The 15,609-nt window shown below is 35.1% G+C and overlaps 2 long non-coding RNA genes across 2 annotated transcripts; both read right to left on the reverse strand.

Moving 5' to 3' along the window:
• Positions 1–11,734: 11,734 nt before the first annotated feature.
• LOC141658750 (uncharacterized) lies at positions 11,735–13,287 on the reverse strand. Its single transcript, XR_012549393.1, has 2 exons — positions 12,928–13,287; positions 11,735–11,921 (listed from the first exon to the last, which is right to left on the reverse strand). It is a non-coding gene; the product is annotated as an uncharacterized LOC141658750 (long non-coding RNA).
• Positions 13,288–14,031: 744 nt separating this feature from the next.
• Positions 14,032–15,364, reverse strand: LOC141658751 (uncharacterized). Its single transcript, XR_012549394.1, has 2 exons — positions 15,224–15,364; positions 14,032–14,218 (listed from the first exon to the last, which is right to left on the reverse strand). It is a non-coding gene; the product is annotated as an uncharacterized LOC141658751 (long non-coding RNA).
• Between the last annotated feature and the right edge of the window lie 245 nt (positions 15,365–15,609).

Genomic DNA, 15,609 nt, shown 5'->3' on the forward strand with positions numbered 1-15,609 from the left:
CGGAAATACGTCGTGAATACTTTCGTTGAGTTCAACCCAAATTTCGAATAAATGTGTCCATAATCCAAACCCATATCAATTTAGGGCACGGTGTGCCGAAATACCCCTTATTGACATGAATTCGGTGGATAGACATTCATCACCCACTTCCCCTACGTAACAAGGTTTGTACCGGTGGGGCGAGCGCACTCCCTCGCGAAATAGGTTTTCATGGTTTCTACTATTTGGTAAGGCTATGTCTCAATTAATTGTTTTAGCGAGAGGTCATGTCAATTTATTATCTATCACGTTTTAAGTGAACTAAAGCGGTGAACTACGATAATTCTAATTGACACGGTCGATAAACTCGATAAGACAATGCATGTTTAGTTATGGCGATTTAGCAATGCATGTGACATAAAATAAAATGCAAGCATAAAACAAATAAATCCTAGTATGGTCTTTCCTAAAATAGAAAAACTATTTAACTATTACATTTCGGAAACCAACTCCATTGGTCCCTTGGACTTCGGTTGTGTCACGCATCTCGAGGTAACACCGTCTTTATGTATCGCCATCTTGAAGAAATCCGTCTTTGGGAACTCCGAGATGAATTAAAATTACATAATAAATTACATAATTTCCTATTATACATTTGTAACTAAATAAAATAAATCTATTAAATATTACAAAACGGTGATACGAGATCACAATAAAAATTACAACCGAATCGATATTCCCATACATTTCGGGAAATACCAATTAAAATCTAAGGCCATACTAAGTAAAATTACATAATTCAAAATTACATAAATTAAAATTATGACAATCATAAAGGAAAAATGCAGCATTATAATATGTATGAACATGCTCAATTTTTATGCTAAATCGCCTTTTAAATAGCCAATATCGTATATTACTCGGTTTTTACGGATTTGCGTGATTTCAACATTTTATAATCACAAAAATGCATAAACTCATATTTATGCATAAGTTAATTACCCTAACCTCTTAGGACTCAAAATATAGTCTCCACTAGTAATTTGACCATAATTAACTTTTATTTACAAAATTGTTCATAATTGGACCAAAAATTACAAAAATAAGCTATTAAACTTCAAATAAATCCAAAAATTTCAAATAAATTCAAAATTTGAAATTTAAATTCATGAACATTCTGGAAAAATTCCATGACACTCATAATGTTCAAAATCTTAGGTTAAAAATTTGGAAATTTTCCGGAAAAACAATGTTGCGGTTTATCGATATTTAATAAAATAATCATAAAAACATGGAAAAATTATTTTCATTAACTTTTCAATTTTAGATCTGAAAAATACAATAAAATGCAACATTAGACGTTTTTCCTAAGTCATAGATTATGTTTTATTAATTTCCAACTAATAATGTCACTATTTATGTCATTTTTCTTCAAAAATTCATAAATCATGCTAAAAGACTTCTTTATAGCCAATTATTTTACACACATCTTGTAAAATTGCATGTGACAACATATAAATTTTCTATGACCAGATTCGAAATTTAACTCATATTAACCTATTTTTCACTTAAATCCGAATTTAATAATGAGAAATTCATTTTTCGAGCATAACAAGTCCAAAAATTATGAAACTTTACAGGTTATCTCAAAATAATATGTGTCACAACATATCCAAAAATCAACTTAAAATTCGAAGTATAGCTAATTTTCGACCAAAAATGACATTTTTACTCATAAAATCACATTTAAATGCCATTATTGTAAAATATGAACAATAAAAATCCGAAAAATTAACCAAAATATCCTAAAACATTTTAGGACCAGAAATATTAACATGCATGGATTAATTTCGTGATATCTCATAATAACACAAATTTTACAAGTTTTATTTGTTATTCTTATAACTTGGAAAAACTTTTAACCAATTTGCATGCAAACAACCGTGGCTCTGATACCAATTGAAGGAAATGTAGATTCATATACATACTAACATATTCATATATGTCTAAAATAATTTGTCATAAAATTAAAACGGATTTTATGCATGCAAACAATAATATAAAAGAAGAGAAATAAAGTCCTTACATTCAATATTTCGGCTATATTGGGCACAAGAGAGATCACCTTTCTCTTCTTGTTCTTGAGCTATTCCAATGGATGAACAAGATCTAAGAATAAGATCTCTCCCCAAGCTTTATACCCAAGGCTTAACACTTAATCTAATTAATATTATGAATACTAGTATAATATTAATCTAGTAGAAAAATGACCCAAAATTATTATACATACTTAATAATTTCGGCTATATGGGAGAGAAGAAGAAGAGAGAGTTTTTGTCTCTCTAGAAATCTTATATTTTGATGAGTAAAAGAATGAATAAGCATCCACTACCTCTTAGTGAATATTAGGCAAAATAAGAAAAACAAACTCAAGTGTTTTTACTTCCCAAAACCGGTGGGAGTGGAGGAAGGAAAGAGCCAATGCATGAAATTGTTGCTCTTAACAATGTTCATAGGCTTGCATGGCTAGATTACTTTATAATCATTATGTTTTCTTATTTAAAATATAAACACAATATTAAGTCCATTCCCCTCTTATTTTCGGCACTTTACATAACATGGTATCCATATTATTTTTGTCAATTGTCAATATGTCACATGTCATGTGTGACATAAATTTGTTATGTATTTTTAACATATTAAAAATCAACGTATTAAAAAATACGTCACATACAAAAATGACTTAGTAATTTCATAATTACTTGTGCCAAAATATTTTACCATTTATAAATCACAACAGATTGTATTTATATCAATTCATTCAAATTTAATTGTTACATTAAACAATTATTTCATCCGAGTAATGATACAATTCAATTACTTGGACCGTATCTCATTTAATCACATTTCAATTTGATACGTAAATTTTACTTCCAAAATCGCCCGTCAATTTTCAAGTAATTTAATCAACTCGTAACGTTATACGATTAATTAAATAATCAATTAAGTGTATTGCCCTTTAGGTATGACCTAGGGGGTCAACTGATCACCACCGTCACACGACAGTAATGTCAAACTCTAGTCAGCCAATCATTACCGATATATGTTGACCAGTTGTGATAACAATATTACTTCCCAATTGTATTCTTAAAATGAGATTTAGTAATGATATTTAAATCATGTGATCGCACTATTGTTGAGGACACATTTCCCAACAGTTCTTTAGTCCTTGGTCCTTATTGTGTGAACCCTTTGTCCTTGTTTATTAGTCCTTGTGACTCGTTGTGTAAACCATTTGTCCTTATTGTTGTGACTTGATGTGTGAAGCATTTTTCCTTGTTCATTAGTCTTTTTGACTCGTTGTGTAAACTATTTATCCTTGTTCATTAGTCCTTGTGACTCGTTGTGTGAACCATTTGTCTTTGTGACTCGTTGTTTAAACCATTTGTCCTGGTTTATTAGTCCTTGTGACTCGTTGTGTAAACCATTTGTCCTTGTGATTGTGACTTGTTGTGTGAACCATTTTTCCTTGTTCATTAGTCCTTGTGACTCGTTGTGTGAATCATTTGTCCTTGTTCATTAGTCCTTGTGACTCGTTGTCTAAACTATTTGTCCTTCTTTATTAGTCCTTGTGACTTGTTGTGTGAACTATTTATCCTTGTTCATTAGTCCTTGTAACTCGTTATGTTAACCATTTGTCCTTGTTTATTAGTCCTTCTGACTCATTGGGTAAACCATTTGCCCTTGTTCATTAGTCCATGTGACTCGTTGTGTGAACCATTTGTCCTTGTTCATTAGTTCTTGTGACTCGTTGTGTGAACCATTTGTCCTTGTTCTTTAGTCCTTGTGACTCGTTGTTTGAACCATTTGTCCATGTTTATTAGTCCTTGTGACTCGTTGTGTAAACCATTTGTCCTTGTTATTGTGACTTGTTGTGTGAACCATTTTTCATTGTTCTTTAGTCCTTGTGACTCGTTGTGTGAACCATTTGTCCTTATTCATTTGTCCTTGTGACTCGTTGTGTAAACTATTTGACCTTGTTCATTAGTCCTTGTGACTCGTTGTGTGAACCATTTGTCCTTGTTCATTAGTCATTGTGACTCGTTGTGTAAACTATTTGTCCTTGTGACTCGTTGTGTCAACCATTTGTCCTTGTTCGTTAGTCCTTGTGCCTCGTTGTGTTAACCATTTGTCCTTGTTCTTTAGTCCTTGGTCCTTGTTGTGTGAACCCTTTGTCCTTGTTTATTAGTCCTTGTGACTCGTTGTGTAAACCATTTGTCCTTGTTGTTGTGACTTGATGTGTGAAGCATTTTTCCTTGTTCATTAGTCTTTTTGACTCGTTGTGTAAACTATTTATCCTTGTTCATTAGTCCTTGTGACTCGTTGTGTGAACCATTTGTCTTTGTGACTCGTTGTTTAATCCATTTGTCCTGGTTTATTAGTCCTTGTGGCTCGTTGTGTAAACCATTTGTCCTTGTGATTGTGACTTGTTGTGTGAACCATTTTTCCTTGTTCATTAGTCCTTGTGACTCGTTGTGTGAATCATTTGTCCTTGTTCATTAGTCCTTGTGACTCGTTGTCTAAACTATTTGTCCTTCTTTATTAGTCCTTGTGACTTGTTGTGTGAACTATTTATCCTTGTTCATTAGTCCTTGTAACTCGTTATGTTAACCATTTGTCCTTGTTTATTAGTCCTTCTGACTCATTGGGTAAACCATTTGCCCTTGTTCATTAGTCCATGTGACTCGTTGTGTGAACCATTTGTCCTTGTTCATTAGTTCTTGTGACTCGTTGTGTGAACCATTTGTCCTTGTTCTTTAGTCCTTGTGACTCGTTGTTTAAACCATTTGTCCATGTTTATTAGTCCTTGTGACTCGTTGTGTAAACCATTTGTCCTTGTTATTGTGACTTGTTGTGTGAACCATTTTTCATTGTTCATTAGTCCTTGTAACTCGTTGTGTGAACCATTTGTCCTTATTCATTTGTCCTTGTGACTCGTTGTGTAAACTATTTGACCTTGTTCATTGGTCCTTGTGACTCGTTGTGTGAACCATTTGTCCTTGTACATTAGTCATTGTGACTCGTTGTGTAAACTATTTGTCCTTGTGAGTCGTTGTGTGAACCATTTGTCCTTGTTCATTAGTCATTGTGGCTCGTTGTGTGATCCATTTGTCCTTGTTCTTTAGTCCTTGGTCTTTGTTGTGTGAACCATTTGTCCTTGTTTATTAGTCCTTGTGACTCGTTGTGTAAACCATTTGTCCTTGTTGTTGTGACTTGTTGTGTGAAGCATTTTTCCTTGTTCATTAGTCCTTTTGACTCGTTGTGTAAACTATTTACCCTTGTTCATTAGTCCTTGTGACTCGTTGTGTGAACCATTTGTCTTTGTGACTCGTTGTTTAAACCATTTGTCCTGGTTTATTAGTCCTTGTGACTCGTTGTGTAAACCATTTGTCCTTGTGATTGTGACTTGTTGTGTGAACCATTTTTCCTTGTTCATTAGTCCTTGTGACTCGTTGTGTGAATCATTTGTCCTTGTTCATTAGTCCTCGTGACTCGTTGTCTAAACTATTTGTCCTTCTTTATTAGTCCTTGTGACTTGTTGTGTGAACTATTTATCCTTGTTCATTAGTCCTTGTAACTCGTTATGTTAACCATTTGTCCTTGTTTATTAGTCCTTCTGACTCATTGGGTAAACCATTTGCCCTTGTTCATTAGTCCATGTGACTCGTTGTGTGAACCATTTGTCCTTGTTCATTAGTTCTTGTGACTCGTTGTGTGAACCATTTGTCCTTGTTCTTTAGTCCTTGTGACTCGTTGTTTGAACCATTTGTCCATGTTTATTAGTCCTTGTGACTCGTTGTGTAAACCATTTGTCCTTGTTATTGTGACTTGTTGTGTGAACCATTTTTCATTGTTCTTTAGTCCTTGTGACTCGTTGTGTGAACCATTTGTCCTTATTCATTTGTCCTTGTGACTCGTTGTGTAAACTATTTGACCTTGTTCATTAGTCCTTGTGACTCGTTGTGTGAACCATTTGTCCTTGTTCATTAGTCATTGTGACTCGTTGTGTAAACTATTTGTCCTTGTGACTCGTTGTGTCAACCATTTGTCCTTGTTCGTTAGTCCTTGTGCCTCGTTGTGTTAACCATTTGTCCTTGTTCTTTAGTCCTTGGTCCTTGTTGTGTGAACCCTTTGTCCTTGTTTATTAGTCCTTGTGACTCGTTGTGTAAACCATTTGTCCTTGTTGTTGTGACTTGATGTGTGAAGCATTTTTCCTTGTTCATTAGTCTTTTTGACTCGTTGTGTAAACTATTTATCCTTGTTCATTAGTCCTTGTGACTCGTTGTGTGAACCATTTGTCTTTGTGACTCGTTGTTTAAACCATTTGTCCTGGTTTATTAGTCCTTGTGACTCGTTGTGTAAACCATTTGTCCTTGTGATTGTGACTTGTTGTGTGAACCATTTTTCCTTGTTCATTAGTCCTTGTGACTCGTTGTGTGAATCATTTGTCCTTGTTCATTAGTCCTTGTGACTCGTTGTCTAAACTATTTGTCCTTCTTTATTAGTCCTTGTGACTTGTTGTGTGAACTATTTATCCTTGTTCATTAGTCCTTGTAACTCGTTATGTTAACCATTTGTCCTTGTTTATTAGTCCTTCTGACTCATTGGGTAAACCATTTGCCCTTGTTCATTAGTTCATGTGACTCGTTGTGTGAACCATTTGTCCTTGTTCATTAGTTCTTGTGACTCGTTGTGTGAACCATTTGTCCTTGTTCTTTAGTCCTTGTGACTCGTTGTTTGAACCATTTGTCCATGTTTATTATTCCTTGTGACTCGTTGTGTAAACCTTTTGTCCTTGTTATTGTGACTTGTTGTGTGAACCATTTTTCATTGTTCTTTAGTCCTTGTGACTCGTTGTGTGAACCATTTGTCCTTATTCATTTGTCCTTGTGACTCGTTGTGTAAACTATTTGACCTTGTTCATTAGTCCTTGTGACTCGTTGTGTGAACCATTTGTCCTTGTTCATTAGTCATTGTGACTCGTTGTGTAAACTATTTGTCCTTGTGACTCGTTGTGTCAACCATTTGTCCTTGTTCGTTAGTCCTTGTGCCTCGTTGTGTTAACCATTTGTCCTTGTTCTTTAGTCCTCGGTCCTTGTTGTGTGAACCCTTTGTCCTTGTTTATTAGTCCTTGTGACTCGTTGTGTAAACCATTTGTCCTTGTTGTTGTGACTTGATGTGTGAAGCATTTTTCCTTGTTCATTAGTCTTTTTGACTCGTTGTGTAAACTATTTATCCTTGTTCATTAGTCCTTGTGACTCGTTGTGTGAACCATTTGTCTTTGTGACTCGTTGTTTAATCCATTTGTCCTGGTTTATTAGTCCTTGTGACTCGTTGTGTAAACCATTTGTCCTTGTGATTGTGACTTGTTGTGTGAACCATTTTTCCTTGTTCATTAGTCCTTGTGACTCGTTGTGTGAATCATTTGTCCTTGTTCATTAGTCCTTATGACTCGTTGTCTAAACTATTTGTCCTTCTTTATTAGTCCTTGTGACTTGTTGTGTGAACTATTTATCCTTGTTCATTAGTCCTTGTAACTCGTTATGTTAACCATTTGTCCTTGTTTATTAGTCCTTCTGACTCATTGGGTAAACCATTTGCCCTTGTTCATTAGTCCATGTGACTCGTTGTGTGAACCATTTGTCCTTGTTCATTAGTTCTTGTGACTCGTTGTGTGAACTATTTATCCTTGTTCATTAGTCCTTGTGACTCGTTGTGTGAACCATTTGTCTTTGTGACTCGTTGTTTAATCCATTTGTCCTGGTTTATTAGTCCTTGTGACTCGTTGTGTAAACCATTTGTCCTTGTGATTGTGACTTGTTGTGTGAACCATTTTTCCTTGTTCATTAGTCCTTGTGACTCGTTGTGTGAATCATTTGTCCTTGTTCATTAGTCCTTGTGACTCGTTGTCTAAACTATTTGTCCTTCTTTATTAGTCCTTGTGACTTGTTGTGTGAACTATTTATCCTTGTTCATTAGTCCTTGTAACTCGTTATGTTAACCATTTGTCCTTGTTTATTAGTCCTTCTGACTCATTGGGTAAACCATTTGCCCTTGTTCATTAGTCCATGTGACTCGTTGTGTGAACCATTTGTCCTTGTTCATTAGTTCTTGTGACTCGTTGTGTGAACCATTTGTCCTTGTTCTTTAGTCCTTGTGACTCGTTGTTTAAACCATTTGTCCATGTTTATTAGTCCTTGTGACTCGTTGTGTAAACCATTTGTCCTTGTTATTGTGACTTGTTGTGTGAACCATTTTTCATTGTTCATTAGTCCTTGTAACTCGTTGTGTGAACCATTTGTCCTTATTCATTTGTCCTTGTGACTCGTTGTGTAAACTATTTGACCTTGTTCATTAGTCCTTGTGACTCGTTGTGTGAACCATTTGTCCTTGTACATTAGTCATTGTGACTCGTTGTGTAAACTATTTGTCCTTGTGAGTCGTTGTGTGAACCATTTGTCCTTGTTCATTAGTCATTGTGGCTCGTTGTGTGATCCATTTGTCCTTGTTCTTTAGTCCTTGGTCTTTGTTGTGTGAACCATTTGTCCTTGTTTATTAGTCCTTGTGACTCGTTGTGTAAACCATTTGTCCTTGTTGTTGTGACTTGTTGTGTGAAGCATTTTTCCTTGTTCATTAGTCCTTTTGACTCGTTGTGTAAACTATTTATCCTTGTTCATTAGTCCTTGTGACTCGTTGTGTGAACCATTTGTCTTTGTGACTCGTTGTTTAAACCATTTGTCCTGGTTTATTAGTCCTTGTGACTCGTTTAGTAAACCATTTGTCCTTGTGATTGTGACTTGTTGTGTGAACCATTTTTCCTTGTTCATTAGTCCTTGTGACTCGTTGTGTGAATCATTTGTCCTTGTTCATTAGTCCTTGTGACTCGTTGTCTAAACTATTTGTCCTTCTTTATTAGTCCTTGTGCCTTGTTGTGTGAACTATTTATCCTTGTTCATTAGTCCTTGTAACTCGTTATGTTAACCATTTGTCCTTGTTTATTAGTCCTTCTGACTCATTGGGTAAACCATTTGCCCTTGTTCATTAGTTCATGTGACTCGTTGTGTGAACCATTTGTCCTTGTTCATTAGTTCTTGTGACTCGTTGTGTGAACCATTTGTCCTTGTTCTTTAGTCCTTGTGACTCGTTGTTTGAACCATTTGTCCATGTTTATTAGTCCTTGTGACTCGTTGTGTAAACCATTTGTCCTTGTTATTGTGACTTGTTGTGTGAACCATTTTTCATTGTTCTTTAGTCCTTGTGACTCGTTGTGTGAACCATTTGTCCTTATTCATTTGTCCTTGTGACTCGTTGTGTAAACTATTTGACCTTGTTCATTAGTCCTTGTGACTCGTTGTGTGAACCATTTGTCCTTGTTCATTAGTCATTGTGACTCGTTGTGTAAACTATTTGTCCTTGTGACTCGTTGTGTCAACCATTTGTCCTTGTTCGTTAGTCCTTGTGCCTCGTTGTGTTAACCATTTGTCCTTGTTCTTTAGTCCTCGGTCCTTGTTGTGTGAACCCTTTGTCCTTGTTTATTAGTCCTTGTGACTCGTTGTGTAAACCATTTGTCCTTGTTGTTGTGACTTGATGTGTGAAGCATTTTTCCTTGTTCATTAGTCTTTTTGACTCGTTGTGTAAACTATTTATCCTTGTTCATTAGTCCTTGTGACTCGTTGTGTGAACCATTTGTCTTTGTGACTCGTTGTTTAATCCATTTGTCCTGGTTTATTAGTCCTTGTGACTCGTTGTGTAAACCATTTGTCCTTGTGATTGTGACTTGTTGTGTGAACCATTTTTCCTTGTTCATTAGTCCTTGTGACTCGTTGTGTGAATCATTTGTCCTTGTTCATTAGTCCTTATGACTCGTTGTCTAAACTATTTGTCCTTCTTTATTAGTCCTTGTGACTTGTTGTGTGAACTATTTATCCTTGTTCATTAGTCCTTGTAACTCGTTATGTTAACCATTTGTCCTTGTTTATTAGTCCTTCTGACTCATTGGGTAAACCATTTGCCCTTGTTCATTAGTCCATGTGACTCGTTGTGTGAACCATTTGTCCTTGTTCATTAGTTCTTGTGACTCGTTGTGTGAACCATTTGTCCTTGTTCTTTAGTCCTTGTGACTCGTTGTTTAAACCATTTGTCCATGTTTATTAGTCCTTGTGACTCGTTGTGTAAACCATTTGTCCTTGTTATTGTGACTTGTTGTGTGAACCATTTTTCATTGTTCATTATTCCTTGTAACTCGTTGTGTGAACCATTTGTCCTTATTCATTTGTCCTTGTGACTCGTTGTGTAAACTATTTGACCTTGTTCATTAGTCCTTGTGACTCGTTGTGTGAACCATTTGTCCTTGTACATTAGTCATTGTGACTCGTTGTGTAAACTATTTGTCCTTGTGAGTCGTTGTGTGAACCATTTGTCCTTGTTCATTAGTCATTGTGGCTCGTTGTGTGATCCATTTGTCCTTGTTCTTTAGTCCTTGGTCTTTGTTGTGTGAACCATTTGTCCTTGTTTATTAGTCCTTGTGACTCGTTGTGTAAACCATTTGTCCTTGTTGTTGTGACTTGTTGTGTGAAGCATTTTTCCTTGTTCATTAGTCCTTTTGACTCGTTGTGTAAACTATTTATCCTTGTTCATTAGTCCTTGTGACTCGTTGTGTGAACCATTTGTCTTTGTGACTCGTTGTTTAAACCATTTGTCCTGGTTTATTAGTCCTTGTGACTCGTTGTGTAAACCATTTGTCCTTGTGATTGTGACTTGTTGTGTGAACCATTTTTCCTTGTTCATTAGTCCTTGTGACTCGTTGTGTGAATCATTTGTCCTTGTTCATTAGTCCTTGTGACTCGTTGTCTAAACTATTTGTCCTTCTTTATTAGTCCTTGTGACTTGTTGTGTGAACTATTTATCCTTGTTCATTAGTCCTTGTAACTCGTTATGTTAACCATTTGTCCTTGTTTATTAGTCCTTCTGACTCATTGGGTAAACCATTTGCCCTTGTTCATTAGTTCATGTGACTCGTTGTGTGAACCATTTGTCCTTGTTCATTAGTTCTTGTGACTCGTTGTGTGAACCATTTGTCCTTGTTCTTTAGTCCTTGTGACTCGTTGTTTGAACCATTTGTCCATGTTTATTATTCCTTGTGACTCGTTGTGTAAACCATTTGTCCTTGTTATTGTGACTTGTTGTGTGAACCATTTTTCATTGTTCTTTAGTCCTTGTGACTCGTTGTGTGAACCATTTGTCCTTATTCATTTGTCCTTGTGACTCGTTGTGTAAACTATTTGACCTTGTTCATTAGTCCTTGTGACTCGTTGTGTGAACCATTTGTCCTTGTTCATTAGTCATTGTGACTCGTTGTGTAAACTATTTGTCCTTGTGACTCGTTGTGTCAACCATTTGTCCTTGTTCGTTAGTCCTTGTGCCTCGTTGTGTTAACCATTTGTCCTTGTTCTTTAGTCCTCGGTCCTTGTTGTGTGAACCCTTTGTCCTTGTTTATTAGTCCTTGTGACTCGTTGTGTAAACCATTTGTCCTTGTTGTTGTGACTTGATGTGTGAAGCATTTTTCCTTGTTCATTAGTCTTTTTGACTCGTTGTGTAAACTATTTATCCTTGTTCATTAGTCCTTGTGACTCGTTGTGTGAACCATTTTGTAACACCCCTGATTTTCGGCTAAATTAAAACTAACTTTTACATATAAAACGCGCCGAAAATACAGGGATATTATAATTAATATACAAAGTCTCTATTACAAAATCTCTTTTATACAAATGAAAATAAAATGGAACAAATCTTTTACAAAGTCTTTAATTAAAAACTTGACTTGAAAATCCATTTGAACTGCAGCGGAAAGACCTGAAATAAAACCTGAAGACAAAAAGGAACTACCCCCATGACGAGTAGCCCCGAAGGGAGAAAACACGTCACGTAGGAAAGTCGAGTAATGAGATAATATCTCAATATAAGCGAATTTAATTTTTTTGGTCATGGCGTGGAAACACAGACATGTAAAAATATAAATAAACAGAGAGAATAATAAAAACACTCCCCTTTACTAATCTCAATCTCAACTAATGACTCCATATCACTCATTACTCCGTCTCATAATATAATACTCCCAAGTAACCAGATATCGTATTCTCATCGTCGAACCTAAGACCAAGGACAATGGGTGAGTGAACTGGCGGATAAAAACCGCAAAACAATATTTCCATCTCAATATCGATCTCAAACTCAAATAACTCGGTAATCATGGTCTTTGGACCGTAAACATAACTCGGCTCAACGGCCCCAATAACTCAATACCAGTAACCAATATTCATCTCAATTTCAATATCGATATTGTCAAAAGGTCCAATAATGAACCGTGCTCAACACTTAGAGTAAAACTCTAAGCTACTCACCCACGAGTCGAGATCAAAGGATACGACAATTAAAATACAATAAAAAATCCAAATTATCAAGATAAAATAAAGCGGTCGGCTGAAAGACCAAAGTCTGAACTCATATCCAAGTATTACCATAAACCCATCTCATTATCAAAGTAGCATTACACCATGAAACTTTAATTAACTCTTTACAACCAACCAAAAATCCATTGTGCAGACTATTAGATGTTAAAATCACTAATTACTTGATTTGCAATCCTTATACGCACCAAACTCACGGCTAACTAAAAGTATATACGCTGATTTGAACCAAGGATTATTAAATTGATAGAAAACCCCATCTCACAAAATAGACTTTTACGGTAATAGTAATATACATATAATATAATACCAAAGTTCATAAATTTCGTCAAACATCTCGACAAACACGAAAAGAAACTAGCACATAAGCAAACAACCTCGAACGATAGTAATAATATTAGGATCGGTAGAATCGTGTTACCTTAAATTTGTTCCGATAAGCTTAAAATAATTAACCATAAACAAACAATCCCAAACAATAATATGAATAATAGTTTTTGGTTGAGATTATGAAGGCGGGATCTTGGTTTGGCTAGGACGAAAATGGCGTACGGAGGAGCTCTATTGTTTTGTTGTTGTTGCTGTGCTTGTTTACAGGAATATATAAAAGAAAATAGGAAGAAGAAAAGTAGAGAGTAAAGAATGAGGAAAGGTGGGTCACGCAGACAACCACAACAATATTAATAGTAATAATAATATAACAACACAAATTCTCATTGTAGATATGATATACCCGTCACTTTGGAGTGACGGATACCATTTACCTTACAAAATACCCACTTTCTCTCTCTCTGTAACAATATTCAAGTGGTTTCCTTTCTCCACTAACCCATTTTGTTCCCTTTTTATCTCACAAAATACCCGCCACAAGGAAGACTGATTGTAATAATAATAATAATAATAATAATACTAATGCTTTGGGTTTGTGTTTTGCGCTGGAAAGGAGAAAAGAAGAAAGAGGAAAGTAGGAGGTGGGGCGTATGACAACAACAATAATAATATTTAATAATAATAAGAATAATTTATTTAAAAGTAGTAATAATAATATATATAATAAATATATATTTTTTTTAAAAAGTAGAGGAAGTGGAAGGTGTAGGGATCACGATTCACGCATGATCAAACAACACAATGAACAATGTAGTGCCCCATAGTATTAATGATAATAATATATATAATAAAGTGGTTAAACGGTTTAATAAATTTTAAATGTCAAAATGGGAAATTCGCGGGTGTTACAATCTACCCTCCTTAAAAGGAACTTCGTCCCCGAAGTTCGATAAAAATAAATTGAAAATTTGAGTGGTATTACATTCCACCCTCCTTAAAAATAAAGTTCGTCCTCGAACGTAAAATTTTCAAAAAAAATGAATGAAATGACAACTCAAAATTTAAGAAAAGTTTAGAAAGTTTAAAGAACGGTGCTAAGATATGACGATCTCAACACCTGACCAAGAAAGAACCCGCTCTGATACCAATTGTAACACCCCTGATTTTCGGCTAAATTAAAACTAACTTTTACATATAAAACGCGCCGAAAATACAGGGATATTATAATTAATATACAAAGTCTCTATTACAAAATCTCTTTTATACAAATGAAAATAAAATGGAACAAATCTTTTACAAAGTCTTTAATTAAAAACTTGACTTGAAAATCCATTTGAACTGCAGCGGAAAGACCTGAAATAAAACCTGAAGACAAAAAGGAACTACCCCCATGACGAGTAGCCCCGAAGGGAGAAAACACGTCAGCCGGAAAGCTGAGTAACAGATAATATCTCAATATAAGCAGCTTAATTTTTTTGGTCATGGCGTGGAAACACAGACATGTAAAAATATAAATAAACAGAGAGAATAATAAAAACACTCCCCTTTACTAATCTCAATCTCAACTAATGACTCCATATCACTCATTACTCCGTCTCATAATATAATACTCCCAAGTAACCAGATATCGTATTCTCATCGTCGAACCTAAGACCAAGGACAATGGGTGAGTGAACTGGCGGATAAAAACCGCAAAACAATATTTCCATCTCAATATCGATCTCAAACTCAAATAACTCAGTAATCATGGTCGCACTGGACCGTAAACATAACTCGGCTCAACGGCCCCAATAACTCAATACCAGTAACCAATATTCATCTCAATTTCAATATCGATATTGTCAAAAGGTCCAATAATGAACCGTGCTCAACACTTAGAGTAAAACTCTAAGCTACTCACCCACGAGTCGAGATCAAAGGATACGACAATTAAAATACAATAAAAAATCCAAATTATCAAGATAAAATAAAGCGGTCGGCTGAAAGACCAAAGTCTGAACTCATATCCAAGTATTACCATAAACCCATCTCATTATCAAAGTAGCATTACACCATGAAACTTTAATTAACTCTTTACAACCAACCAAAAATCCATTGTGCAGACTATTAGATGTTAAAATCACTAATTACTTGATTTGCAATCCTTATACGCACCAAACTCACGGCTAACTAAAAGTATATACGCTGATTTGAACCAAGGATTATTAAATTGATAGAAAACCCCATCTCACAAAATAGACTTTTACGGTAATAGTAATATACATATAATATAATACCAAAGTTCATAAATTTCGTCAAACATCTCGACAAACACGAAAAGAAACTAGCACATAAGCAAACAACCTCGAACGATAGTAATAATATTAGGATCGGTAGAATCGTGTTACCTTAAATTTGTTCCGATAAGCTTAAAATAATTAACCATAAACAAACAATCCCAAACAATAATATGAATAATAGTTTTTGGTTGAGATTATGAAGGCGGGATCTTGGTTTGGCTAGGACGAAAATGGCGTACGGAGGAGCTCTATTGTTTTGTTGTTGTTCTTTGTGCTTGTTTACAGGGAATATATAAAAGAAAATAGGAAGAAGAAAAGTAGAGAGTAAAGAATGAGGAAAGGTGGGTCACGCAGACAACCACAACAATATTAATAGTAATAATAATATAACAACACAAATTCTCATTGTAGATATGATATACCCGTCACTTTGGAGTGACGGATACCATTTACCTTACAAAATACCCACTTTCTCTCTCTCTGTAACAATATTC

This window comes from Silene latifolia, chromosome 6, assembly GCF_048544455.1.
Source record: "Silene latifolia isolate original U9 population chromosome 6, ASM4854445v1, whole genome shotgun sequence".
Taxonomy (NCBI): domain Eukaryota; kingdom Viridiplantae; phylum Streptophyta; class Magnoliopsida; order Caryophyllales; family Caryophyllaceae; genus Silene; species Silene latifolia.